Raw genomic sequence first — 13,249 nt, 5'->3', positions numbered from 1 at the left:
TATTTTTTTAGTGAGGCAATTGGGGTTAAGTGACTTGCCCAGGGTCACACAGCTAGTAAGTGTTAAATGTCTGAGGCCGGATTTGAACTCAGGTACTCCTGACTCCAGGGCTGGTGCTCTATCCATTGCGCCATCTAGCTGCCCCTATCTTATTGGTTTTTAATAAAACCAGATACTTGATTTATTCCTGAGGTGATCAATGGATTCTTTCAATGCCTATTTTGCCCTCTGGTTCAAGGATATCAGGGCAGTTTTCCTCGATAATTTCTTGAAAAATATTCTCAATGAATTCTTAATTGCCAATGGCCTTTTTGTCCATCCCCATCTGCCCTGACCTTTCTATAGGATTTGATACTATTGACTCTTCATTCTTCCCCCTTCTTCCCCCACCTTCTCTTGGCTTCTGTGACTTTCCTGGTTCTCATCTTACCTCTCTGCTTGGCCCTTGTCTATCTCCCTCATTGGCTCATGTTCCTTCTTTCTCCCACTAAACATTGATGTATTCCCAAAGCCTTGTTCTAGGCTCTCTTCTCTCTCTATGCTTTCTCCTTTGATGATCTCATATACTATTATGTCTTAAGTTATCACTCCTATGCAGATGACTTCCAAACATATCTACCTAATTCAGAGTTCCAGTCCTTTATTTCTAATTGCCCATGGGACATCTCCTCTTGGATGTCCAGCTAACACCCCAAATTTACCACGTATCTCATGGAGCTCATCATTTCTCCCCCCCCAAAAAAGTTCCTCCCACTTACCAGTCACCCAGGCCTAAAACCTGGGAGTCATATTTTTCTCACCTTCAACATTGAGTCAGCTGTCATGTCCAATTAGTTGTACTTCCACATCTCACATCTGTCTCCTGATCTCCATTTATACTTCCACAGCCCCTACTTCAAACCCTTATTACTTTTTCTGGGGTCTGGATTATTGAAATAGCTATCATCTGGTCTCCTTGCCTCCAGTCTCTCCCCTATCCTGTTCATCTATAAACCCTTTGTCAGAAGGTCCCCTTGATACAGAGGGACTGGGTCACTTTTAAGTATTTCTCACTTCTCTGACTCATTGCCCCTATGATGTGATGGCTAATTAATTCCTGAAAGTCAACCATTAAATTAACCCAGAATCACAATGAGTTTGAATGGTTCACCTATGACTTTAGGTGATTACCCCTATTCAAGGAATTCCTTTAGGATTCTTATAAACATGCCACTCTATCCTGCAATTCAAAACAACTTTGCTGTGCCTAATGCAAATCACAAAGGCAAAACCTTAGTTTGGGAGTTCCCCAGCCCCTATAAAAAGAAAGCTGTATAGGTGAAGCATACCTTCAGGGCTTATGAATATACTTCCTGCTTGTGAATATTTCTCTCATAGTCCTGTAAGAGTTCTAGACTATGTATAATAAGTTTTGCCAAGGGCCTGTGGGCCTAGGCTCCCAAGGGACCATCCCACAAGCAAGGGATAGCTGTTATCTCAGAAGAGACTATATCCCATCCAAACATCCACCTGCCCTGATTCTTCCCACCTATAACAGCACTTACTCCCAGAAACCATGGCCCCATTCCCTGGAGAAATTAATGTACTCAACTTTGAAATTCCTATTGTGGGACTGAGTTATCTTGATTAATATTGAATTAACAACTATCTAGTGCGGACCATATTCATAGCCTATTATGCTGTCAAAATCCCTGTCCATGGTGCTTCTGTTCAATGAGACTTGCCCTGTTTCTATCAAGGACACAGTACCACAAGTATAACTCTATATAGGTCCAGGAGATACCCTGGGCAACTGAACTGACCCATGTTAGAATTTGTAAAAAGCTATCTCCTTACTGAGGGCAAACAGATGTAGGGTATGTAACTCTGTGTGTGTGTGTGCGTGTGTGTGTGTGACTGAATAAAAATGGAATCAACATTATATATGAGTGTCTTGTTTTATACTAAGAGGAGGATTGTATTTTACTACTGAGAAGATTCCAAAGGTAGGAGAGACTCATGATTCTCCTCATCTTGGCAGAGTTTTATATAGACAGCTAGGTGGATGCAGTTGATTGATTCAGTGCTGGATCTGGAATCATAAACACCTGAGTGTAAATCTGGCTTCAGACACTTATGAGCTATGTGGTTCTGGGCAAATCACTTAACATGTCTGCCTCAGTTTCCTCAACTGCAAAATGGGAATCATGATAATAGCACCTACCTCCTGAGGTTGTTGTGAGGATCAAATGAGATATCTGTAAAGCACTTAGCATAGTGCCTGGTACATAGTAGGCAATTAATAAATGCTTATTCCCTTCCCCTTCCCAACATGACTTACAGCCTTATCCTGGCTTCAGCCTTAACAAAAGGTAGACCCTACAGTCATTCCCATAACAAATTCAGACCCTTATGTAATGGGCCATTGTTGTCCTCTAGGGACCTGTATAGTCCTCTGGATTTAAGTCAAGACTTCCTGCAAGAAAAAAAGCATAAATATTTGAATTCATAAGGAATTAAGATTGGGAGAGTTAAGAACCTCCTTCCTCCAGGGACCTGTCCCATCTCTAGGCCTTATAATGGTCTTTAGAGTGATGATATAAGGAAGAGTAAGAGCCTTTGCAGCTCAGCTCACTTCTCTTCTCTATGGTGATGCCCTCACTGCTCCTTTACGGAAAACTCTTCCTGCAGATACTTCCCTACTTGGCTGTTGCTGTGCCCTGTCAAAGCAAGCCCTACAGATCATCATCGATTCTGTCTGGCCCTCCACTCACAGATGTTCCACCCTTCTGCTGCCATTGACATCTGCTCTAACAGGCATTATGGGACCTACTGTCCGAGGTTCATTCCCTTCCCAAGGCTCTATGCACTGGGCCATCTCGCCACCTCTGATGGATAGGAGCCTCAAGTTCATACCACATGAGGATGATTTGAAGATGATCCATTCCAGTACAAGAATCTTTCATTCCCCTTGACAGAGAAAACCGAAGCAAGGTGACAGACAGCTTTACCTTCTCTCTTTCATCTGTATCCCAGTCATCCTGAGAAGTAATCCCATTTCTCCTTTAATCTTCCTCTTTTCTCCAATATACAGTTTTCTCTTTTTCTTTCTTTCTTTTTTTTTGGGGGGGGCAGGGCAATTGGGATTAAGTGACTTGCCCAGGGTCACACAGCTAGTAAGTGTTAAATGTCTGAGGCCGAATTTGAACTCAGGTCCTCCTGAATCCAGGGCCAGTGCTCTATCCACTGTGCCACCTAGCTGCCTCTCCAATATATAGTTTTCAATAATTTCATTCTTGGAAGCTTCAGGATCTCATAAACTTGAGTTATTCCCATGGGAAGATGTTTGTGAGGATTTTCAATACCAATTACAGCTATGTAATTAAAATTCTAGGAATGCCTACTGCACCAACATCTCCAACTAGAGTTCCTAACAAGATATTTGGTTTTCTGCCTTGTGAGCCTTCCTTGACTAGCCCATCTCCACAGCCAACCAATCAAAAATCAGAGCAGAGTTGTATAAGAGGAACACCTTGTATTCTAACAGAAAATTATTACATTTAATGAAGAAGATGATTCTAATTACAAGATGCATGTGCCTGCCTTGTTTGACATCATCTTTAATGGGATAATGTTCTAGAGAGTGAAGATACTTCCAAAGCCAGCTCTACCAACAACACGACCCATTGTGTGACCTTGGGTTAGTCAACACTTAACAATCATTTATTAAGGGCCTGAAATACACTAATTATGTGCTAAGCAATGGGGATATAAAGAAAGGCAAACACAGTGATGGCCCTTGAGGATCTCACAGTCTTGTTGGGGGAGAAAAAATTCAAACCTCTATGGATATACAAGATACATCTAGTGTAAATAGGAGCTAATCAAAGAGGGAAGGTGAGAGACCTGGAAAGGCCTCCTGCAAAAGCTAGGATTTGGGCTGAGTCTTACAGCATCTAGTAGAATCTAGGACATTCTAAACATGGGAGCCAGCCTTTGAAAAGCCCCAGAGTCAAGAGATGGTACGTCCTGGGCAAGAAAATGCAAGGAGGTTGTTTCCGTGTTGCTGGATTATAGGATGTGTGAAGTGGTGAGTTACTTGACCTCAATGAATCTTGATTTATTGATCTGTAAAATGGGAATAATACCACCTGCTCTTCCTATCTTGTAGGAATATTGTGAAAATCAAATGAGTGATGTGTGTGAAAGTCAGAGCTATAATTATATTAGGGCATTTGGGGGCACTGTCCCATTTAGGGGAGGTGCAGGCCTCAATGGGAAGTACACTCACCATTCTAGTTACTTGTCTATATTTCTGGGGCTCTATAAATGCAATATAATAAATAGATATTGATTACTGACTAGGTACATATAAGCACTGCACCAGGGACTGGAGATAAAATGACAGAAATTAAATACTGTCCTTGAGGGGTTCACATTTTGAGGAAGGGGAGGCAGAAGGGAAGAGAACACAAATTCTATAATACAAGGTTGAGCATGATAGAGTCAGAGGAGAAACCTAGATGAATCATTGTAGGAAGAGCCTTGACTGGGGAAGCAGCACACAGAAGGCATGGTAACTGAGCTGGGTCTTGAATGGAAGAGAAGGATTCTGAATGGCAGAAATGAGGAGTGTGTGCCTTCCAGACATGGAGGAATGTTCTCTGAAAATGCACAGAGACCAGAGACTAAATGTTCTTGAGTTCTCAGAAGAGCTAGTAGTCTAGTTGGGCTAGAATATGGAGTATGTGAAGGGGAGCAGACGAAGATGAACTCAGGTGGATTAGAACTTGACGGGGGAGGGTTACTTTTATAAAATTCACTTATGATTCCCTTTGGTGCATTTAAATGAGTGGTGTAATCCTGGGGGAAAATGTTCCTTACATTTGTTATAGTAATGTAGTGTAATGATTGGAATGATGCCACCTACTGGAGACTTGCTGTGGGAAAGCTCCACCATGAGGAAAATGCCTCAGAGGCATTGTGGCTTTTCCTTGGCGTCAGGAAATGACGTTTGCTCATGGGTGCTGTCTATCAAGGCTACCAGCCAATCAACTTGAGGAGCCTCCTATGGTCTGGGAGGAGACAGGAAGGAGGAAAGGGAGCCTGCGTGAGAGCTCTGGGGTTTTTTGGGTTCCTGACTGGATGGTGGTGGCGGCAGAGGACTTCACAGGAAATTTGAGGAAAGATAGGAATGCCAGGCTGTTGGAATTCTCTTCTCATTCTTTTTCTTTCTATTTTCCAATAAGCCCTTAAAAACCTAAACTCGTTTTATCAGTGATTTTAGTCAGTTTCCCCCAAAACTGGGGGAACAGATTAGAATCCACATTTAGAATCTTAAATTACACAGTAGATACCTCAAATACTAGATTTAACGGACATCAATTGAGTAGTTGAGACAATTTTTATATCATAGGTGGATTATAGATAGTTTTGTGGTTAAAAATCTAGGAAAATTTCATTTATAAATGAGACATCTTTTTTTTAAACTTTGTTAAACCAAAATCACATTGGCTTCACATAACAGGATAATTCAAGACTGCTGGCATTTCATATTTCAACTACATTAACCCAGTGAAATTTTCCAAGTACTTTATTGTTTCCACCATTTGGGGAAGTTTCATTGATGAACTGTGGGAAAATGTTGCCTTCAAACAGCTTCTTTCATAATCCTGCTTACCTTCTGGATCTTGGCTCTTATAGACATATCAACATATTTCTCTCCTATATGAACAAATCATTCCTGCCATGATCGAAGGGTCAGTCTTGGCTGTTACTTAGGAAGCTGTTCAGGACTGTTTTTAATTCATCTAAAGTAGATGCAGTAGCAACTGAGCACTGTCCTCCATGATGCACACTCATCATAGTGGAAATGCTGAACTGACTCCTGAGGAATTGTTTAAGTGACCATTTTCAGCAAGCAATTTCATGAGTTGATTGTGATGGGGGAAACTTCTCCTTTGCTATCATGTCACTTAGAGTTTTTAACTTTTTAAAAAATCATTTAAATTTTATTTATTTATTTATTTTAAGGTTTTTAATCTCAACAGAACACTTTATATGGGGATTCATAATAGAGTTAATTATTTGGGTTCCTTCCAAAATTTTGTTACTCTGAGTAACTCCTTTTCTACCATGTCTAGTTTATTCTGCTTAGATGCAGCAGAATAAAGAGCAATGGCATATTGGCTTTCTAGACCATACACTTAAAGTGGAGGCCTGATCAGTTTGACAAATTATCTGCCCACTGAAGTGGTAAAGTGTCCTACCTGACAGACCATCCTGGATGCACTAGGAGCCTCCATCTTCTCTTGTGGCCACTATAGGTTCTATTCCCTTTGAAAAGATGAAGTCAAGATGGCAGAGTAAGAAGAAGCAGTACAGCCCAGCTCCTCACCAAACCACCTCTGCAAAGATCTAGAACACATACTAGGCATAATTTCCATTGGGAAGAAGAAGTCATATTCTTCCTGCCACCTCCAGGGCAGCTTAGCAAGATAGATTGAGGAGTCTGTGGACAGTGGGTGTGGTGTCTGCTAGGCCCATCATGTATAGAGCAATATCGCACCCAGGGACTGAAAGAAGGCCAGTATTGACCACCGTGGCAGGAAACACCAGAACTGAAAGAGATCCCAGGAGATACATGAACTAGTGCAAGGTGCAAGAATGGGGACCACCTGGGAGCTCTGTTGCTCATTACTGAATTCCAAGTCATGACTCCAAGCAAAGAGGAATAATAATGAGTGTGGGCCATAGCTGTGTACTGATCAAGGAACAAGTTCTGGAAACAAATAGGAACTGTGTGGATTTAATCCTACGAGCAAATCAAGGGGCTCAGTTTTAGTCTCTAGCTAGCACGGAAGGCTGCCATGAAGTAACTAGGTCAACATTCCTAGATGAAAAGGAGAGCCTGCAGTTTAATTACTATTAACCTACAGAGTTTCCCAGTGAGCTAATAGTGACTGAATCCATAACACCCTACTGAAAGTCCCCAAAAGGGACAAGCTAACAGACCTAAACATAGATCAAGAACTTGTAGAGTTCAAACCATAAGGGTACTGAGCCAACCTTGTCCTGGATCACAACAGTCTGTAAGCACTGAAAGCTATGGGGAAGGATGTAAGAGGACAGAAACTCAGGCAGAAATGTACAGAGCCCAGTACCAACATAAAGTTCAAAATCAAGACATAATCTGGAAGAATGGGTTAACCAAGAAATAATCCAACCACAAAGAGCTACTGTGGTGAAAGGGAAGCACAAGACACAAACCCAAATGAAGAGAGTGACTCAAAAACACCTACAAGCAAAGCCTCAAAGGAAAATGCAGCTTGGACACAAGTCCAAGAAAAATTCCTAGAAGAGTTAAAGCAAGAGTTAAGAAAAGAGCCAAAAATGATTTTGAAATCCAAATAAAAGTGGCAGAAGGGTGTTGTATGAAAGGAGAGAAGGTTAGCAAAAGTGGCAGAAGGGGGAAATGGAAAATAAATGAGAGCTATGGAAGAAAGAATTGAAAAGAGAATTAGCAGCTTGGCATAAAAGGTCCAACACCTAACCCAAGTAACAAACTCCCTTGAAATTAGAATTGACCGAATAGAAGTTAATAGCTCCATGAATAATTAAAAAATAATAAAAGAGTCAAAAGACTGATAAAATAGAAGAACATGTGGAATATCTCATAGGAAAAACAACTGACCTTGAAAAAAGATCATGGAGACATAATTTAAGAATCATTGAACTAATTAAAACCTATGAACAGAAAAGTCTAGATATCATATTTATAAGAAATCATAAAAGAAAACTGTCCAGATGTCTTAGAACCAGAGGGCAAAGTAGAAATAAAAAGAATCCATTAGTCACCTCCCAAAAGAAACCTCAAAATGAAAGTTCCCAGGAATATCACAGCCAAAACCCAGGGGTCTCAGGTCAAAACAAAAATATCGCAAGCAACCTAAAAGAAAGGATTCAAGTACTAAAATGCCACAGTCTGGATCATACAAGATTTAACTGCCAACACTATAAAGGAGAAGAGAGCTTGAAGTATGATATTCGAAAAGGCAAAAAATCTAGGCTTATAACCAAAAGTAACTATAGTTACTTTTATATTCAATGAAATAGTCTGTAGCAGGGTGCTCTGTCTCTCCCCTGGGCTATCTGGTACACTGTAGGAGGTAGTTGGATATGCAAGTTTCACTCCAGGGAACTGACTCTGTGTTGCCCTTCTTTCAGTGTCCCCTGCTTTCCAAAAGCCTCTCTCTTCATTCCTCTTCCCTATTCCAAGCTCTTCAGTCTCTGGCTCAATAAGTAGGTTAGCTTTTCTCAGATTCTCTGTGACTCTGTCCATCATTTCTGTCTCTGTGTGTCTCTGTCTCACCATCTCTATGTCTCTGTGTCTCACTTGATCTCTCTATGTCTTTGTCTCTATGTCTCTGTCTCTGTATCTTTGTCTCTGTCTGTCTGTCTGTCTGTCTGTCTGTCTGTCTCTGTCTCTCTCCCCTTCTCTTTCCTCCAAGGACTAGCTAGTTCGGTGTAGGAATCTGTGAATTGGCAGTGTCAATAAGCAACTAGTATCAAGGACAACTTAAGGAATTTACTCCTTATCAAAGAGACAATCATCAAGGTTAGATCAATGTTTTTGTATGTGGCAATAAGGACCCCAGAGAGTGGGTAGGCACACCCCTTAAAAAAGAATCCTGTGAAAATGACTAATGAGTCATTACACTAATATGTGTAATGTGATTATAAATATATAACCTATATCAGATTGTTTTCTGTCTTGGGGAGGGGGAGAGGGAAGGGAAGAAAACAATTTGGAACTAAAAATCTTATGAAAACAAATGTTGAATATTATCTTTACATGTAACTGGAAAATAATAAAATGCTTTTATGATTTACAAAAAAGAATCCTATGAGCTGGGTTTAGAAAAGGAATTCAACCCTTCCTAACTCCATCCACTTGTCCCTTTCTCACAGATTTTACATTCTTGTTTGAACCTTATACCCTCTGTTCTACTTCATATCTACCAGATCAACAGAGTTGTCAAAAGGGAAATGACAACTACTGGAGGAGCTGTGGGAAGATAGGCACACTGGTGAATTTCCCATTGTGAAATGTACTTACCATTTTGTAAAGCAATTTGGAATTATGCCTAAGAAATCAACAAAAAACACCACTGATTGATGTATACTCTCAAAATATCAGAGAGAAAGTACCCATATATACAAAAAATGTTTATAGAAGCACTTCTTATTACAGTAAAGCTCTGGAAACAACATGGGTGCCCACCAATTAGAGAATGGTGGAATAATTATTGTCCCATGATAAATGTTGTTCAACTCTGTCCTTAGACACTTATTAGCTAGGTTACCCTGGACAAGACACTTAACTCTATTTGCCTCAGTTTCCTCATCTGTAAAACGAGCTGAGGAAGGAAATAGCAAGCCACTCCACTATCTTTGCCAAGAAAATTTCAAATGGGGTCACAAAGAGTCCAACATGACTGAAAAATGACACAGCAACAATAAGAAAATATAATGAATCAGATTCAGAGAACCCAGAGAAGATTTCTATGAACTGATGCAGAATGCAGTTAAAAAGAATCATTTATACATTGACTGTGGCATTATGAAAGAGAGCTTTGAAAGCAAGAATCAATCAGTCATGACTCTAGAAGACTAATGATGAACCATGCTTCCTACTTCTTGGTAGAGAAGTGGTATATTGTAGGTGCAGAATGAGATAGACTTCTTCAGAAAACCAATGCAGCACAAATTTGTTTTGCTTGATTACACTTCTTTGTTATAATGGAGGAGGAATCCACGGAGGAGAAGTACTAGCAGTATAAAAAGAGAGGCAGAAAGAGTACCAATAAAACATTTTTTTCAAGTGCAGTGAAGAAAGGAGAAGGAGATTCAGAAGGAGACAGAGACAGGATAGGCAGTATTGTTACTAGCATGTTAAATTTGAGGTATATTTAAAAAAAACAAATTGTACATGGTAGAGTCACAATTTCATAGGCAATCATCTTTTTCTGTCCTTTAGATATGGAATGCTTGAGTATGTTAATGATTGTGAAGTTCATAAGAAAAGTTTTTTTTTAAAGAAGAATAATTATACCCAAGTATCATTGGAGATAGTCAGAACCAGGACAAGACATTTGTGAAACTCAGGAAAAGGTTTGAATATGATGCCCTCAGTGTGTCACCTATTAATGGGAAGTTTTGAGCCTTCGCTGTAACACATACAATTTCCCTTTTTAATACATCACCATTACTCACACTGATGTAGTCTATCACTGTTTACAAAGTGATTTCCTTAACAGCAACTCTGAGAGGTAAGTAGAGCAATTATTATCATACCCATTTTATATATAAGGAAAACCTTGGAGAGGTCCTGTGTCTTGCAAAGGACACAGGGATTTTATGACTTTAAAAAGAAAAACTGCCAAGTTATTTTAATGATTCCCCAAGCTTCTTGTCCATCTTTTTAATCTATTAAAAGATCCATTTTTAAAACACCAACAATCTACCAGCATTGCCAAATGGCACCATAACATGGAATACAATGGCCTCTGAGGAAATAAATATGAGCACTGTAAAGAGGACAATGAAGAGGAGGATAGTGGGTTTAAGTGGCTGCAATATGTAAACAGTGAGGAATTGCAAAGAAAAGTATGAATAACAGATGTCATCAAAAAAATCATATGAAGGGAAGAGAAGATGTGTTGGTCACATTGCCAGGGCGAGTCACAGCAAGGGGACAGTCTGAGAGCTCCACTGGTGTTCTCCTAATGTCAGGAGAAACTGAGAAAGAAGTCCAGTGTGTGGAGTGGGCACCAGATGGAATACAAACAGGAGTCTCACAGGATGGGCAGAAGTGGATGAGTTGCAATCTACATCATTGAATGAAAATTTTGAATCAACAAAGTCTCAGAGTCATTGGAAGATTTTTTTTTAATGGTACCTTTATAAAAAGTAATGTTTTTAAGTTGACCTCATAAGATCATAGATTTAGAGCTGGAAAAGGACCTTAGAGGCCAATCTAGCCCAACAACTCATCTTATAGTTGAGGAAACTGAGGAATTTAACTAAAGTTAAATGACTTGACCAAGGTCACATAGGTCACTGACTCCAGAGTCAGGATCTACTCCTTTCATCCACTGATACACCATGCCCTATGTTGTTGTTGTTGTTTAATCATTTTAATTTGTGTCTGACTCTTTGTGACCTCATTTGGGGTTTTCTTGGCTAAGATACTGGAATGGTTTGCCATTTCCTTCTCCAGCTCATTTTACAGAGGAGGAAACTGAGGCAAGCAGGACTCGGTTACTTGCTTAGGGTCACACAATTAGTAAACACCTGAGACTGAAAATGAACTCAGGTCTTTCTGGACTTTCTGGACTCCAAACCCAGTACTCTACCCACCTTACCACCCAGCTGCTCCTACACCATGCCCTATGTGGTCTCTCTACTATACCTATCTTTAGTTTGGCCTCTCAGAGGTCTCATCAGGGCTTTGCCCATGGAATCTATTTAATATATGTTTGTTAAAGTGAATTGAATGCCTGTACTTTATGAGAGAGTGCCCTGGTTTTTGTACCACACCTCTCCCACGCTCTGTTGATGAAACAGCCAAATAAGACTATCAGGAAGTTGATTGATAATACCTAGTAATGAGGCAGAGTTGAGAAATAACAAACATATGTGCATATACTCATTCTTAAATAAGCACCCCCTCAAGTCAAAGCTCTTTTGGGAGGGGCAATAGGGCTTAAGTGACTTGCCCAAGGTCACACAGCTAGTGAGTATCAAGTGTCTGAGGCTGGATTTGAACTCAGGTCCTCCTGAATCCAGGGCCAGTGAACTGCGCCACCTAGTTGCCCCCAAGTCAAAGCTCTTTAAATCATTCTGGAAGGTACCAACAAGTGCAATCAACCCAACCCTTCCCTCCTCTTCTTGTAATTATTTTCATATTCATTAGGAGTTATTATATAGTAGCATGTTGGAATTGATGTTAGAAGAGAGCTGGATTTGAACCCAGCTCCAGAACTCCTTTCCCTCTCTCCAGGACTCATTTTCATCATCTGTAAAATGTGAAGGCTGAATTGGATTATCAATGAGTCACCTTCCAGTTCTAAGGCCTCTGGTCATCCCCAACACTGTGATGGGAAGTGAGGGGTTAGAAATGGAACTCAGTAAGTGTGGTTGAAATGATGTCCTTTCTTGCCAATCCTATCCATTCTTTGAAACGCAATCCAAGTTCCACCTCTTCCAAGAAGCCTTTGCTGATCACTCCCTTTCCTCATAATTTAGCATTGCATTCTTTACTGTTTGGTCTTCTGTTTCCTAAGTGTGTGCCGTGGCCTTGTTTTATTTCCCAGACTAGTTTATAAGGTCCCTGAGAACAGAGGGCAGGGCTGATTTTTCTTTCTTATTCACTTTGGAGTACACAGTGGGTGCTTAATAAATGCCTAGAACTTATGGGAGATGGAGATTTCTTGAGAAATCAAGGAAAAAGACAAAAGGCTGATTTTTGAAAATAACAATTTTTGGAAAGTATCAATAATCAACAAGAGAAGTCTCCCCCTTTCAAATACAGGAAGAAATGTCACTAGAGGCCCCTCTGACTGCCTAAGAAGTGTCCTCCATGTCTTCTTTCTCGACATCTAGTCATTTTCTGTTTCTTTTATAAGATGCCACTACCATGGTTATACCTTTATGAGAGGTCACAGGATCACAGATTTAGATCCAGAAGGAATCTTAGAGACCACATCCTCTAAAACCATCATTAAACCAAGGCCCAGAAAGAGTGACTTGAATGTATAGTAAAGGACCCATCTGTGACTTGAACCCAGGTCCTTGGAATTCAAATCTGTCTCTCTTTCCACGGTACAGAGTTGCCTCCTCGAGTGAGCTTGGCCTCATGTGCTCCTAAAGAATAATTCCATATTTATTTGGCAGTAGTTATGAATCCTTGGTTTACCAGAAGCTAAGCTATGCCTAGGTATTAGTAACAATTGAACCCTCTTTCATCTCTCCTCAACGTGAAGACTTTAGTATTACAGGAATGAGGATGGGTCAAAGCCAACAGGTGTTGACTTTGTAGTGGAGAAATAGCCTTGGGTTTGCTTACTTTTTTTGAGATAATATAATTCAATCTTTATCTCAGACTTGGTCCCCTGAGCAACAGATGACTGAAGAGGGCTTTCTATTTTTAAAGTTAGGCAAGCCAGATTACATTCCCTAAATAAACTCAAGAAGTTTATAAGGTGGT

At 40.2% G+C, this 13,249-nt stretch overlaps 2 pseudogenes; one reads left to right on the top strand and one right to left on the bottom strand.

Moving 5' to 3' along the window:
* Positions 1-5,629: 5,629 nt before the first annotated feature.
* Positions 5,630-6,284, bottom strand: LOC122738576 (annotated as a pseudogene).
* Positions 6,285-7,405: 1,121 nt separating this feature from the next.
* LOC122745159 lies at positions 7,406-7,437 on the top strand (annotated as a pseudogene).
* Positions 7,438-13,249: the final 5,812 nt, after the last annotated feature.

The sequence above is a fragment of the Dromiciops gliroides genome, chromosome 2 (assembly GCF_019393635.1).
Source record: "Dromiciops gliroides isolate mDroGli1 chromosome 2, mDroGli1.pri, whole genome shotgun sequence".
NCBI classification, from domain to species: Eukaryota; Metazoa; Chordata; class Mammalia; order Microbiotheria; family Microbiotheriidae; genus Dromiciops; species Dromiciops gliroides.
The sequence above is the reverse complement of the archived record's forward strand: the minus strand, read 5'-3'. Positions and strand labels throughout refer to the sequence as shown.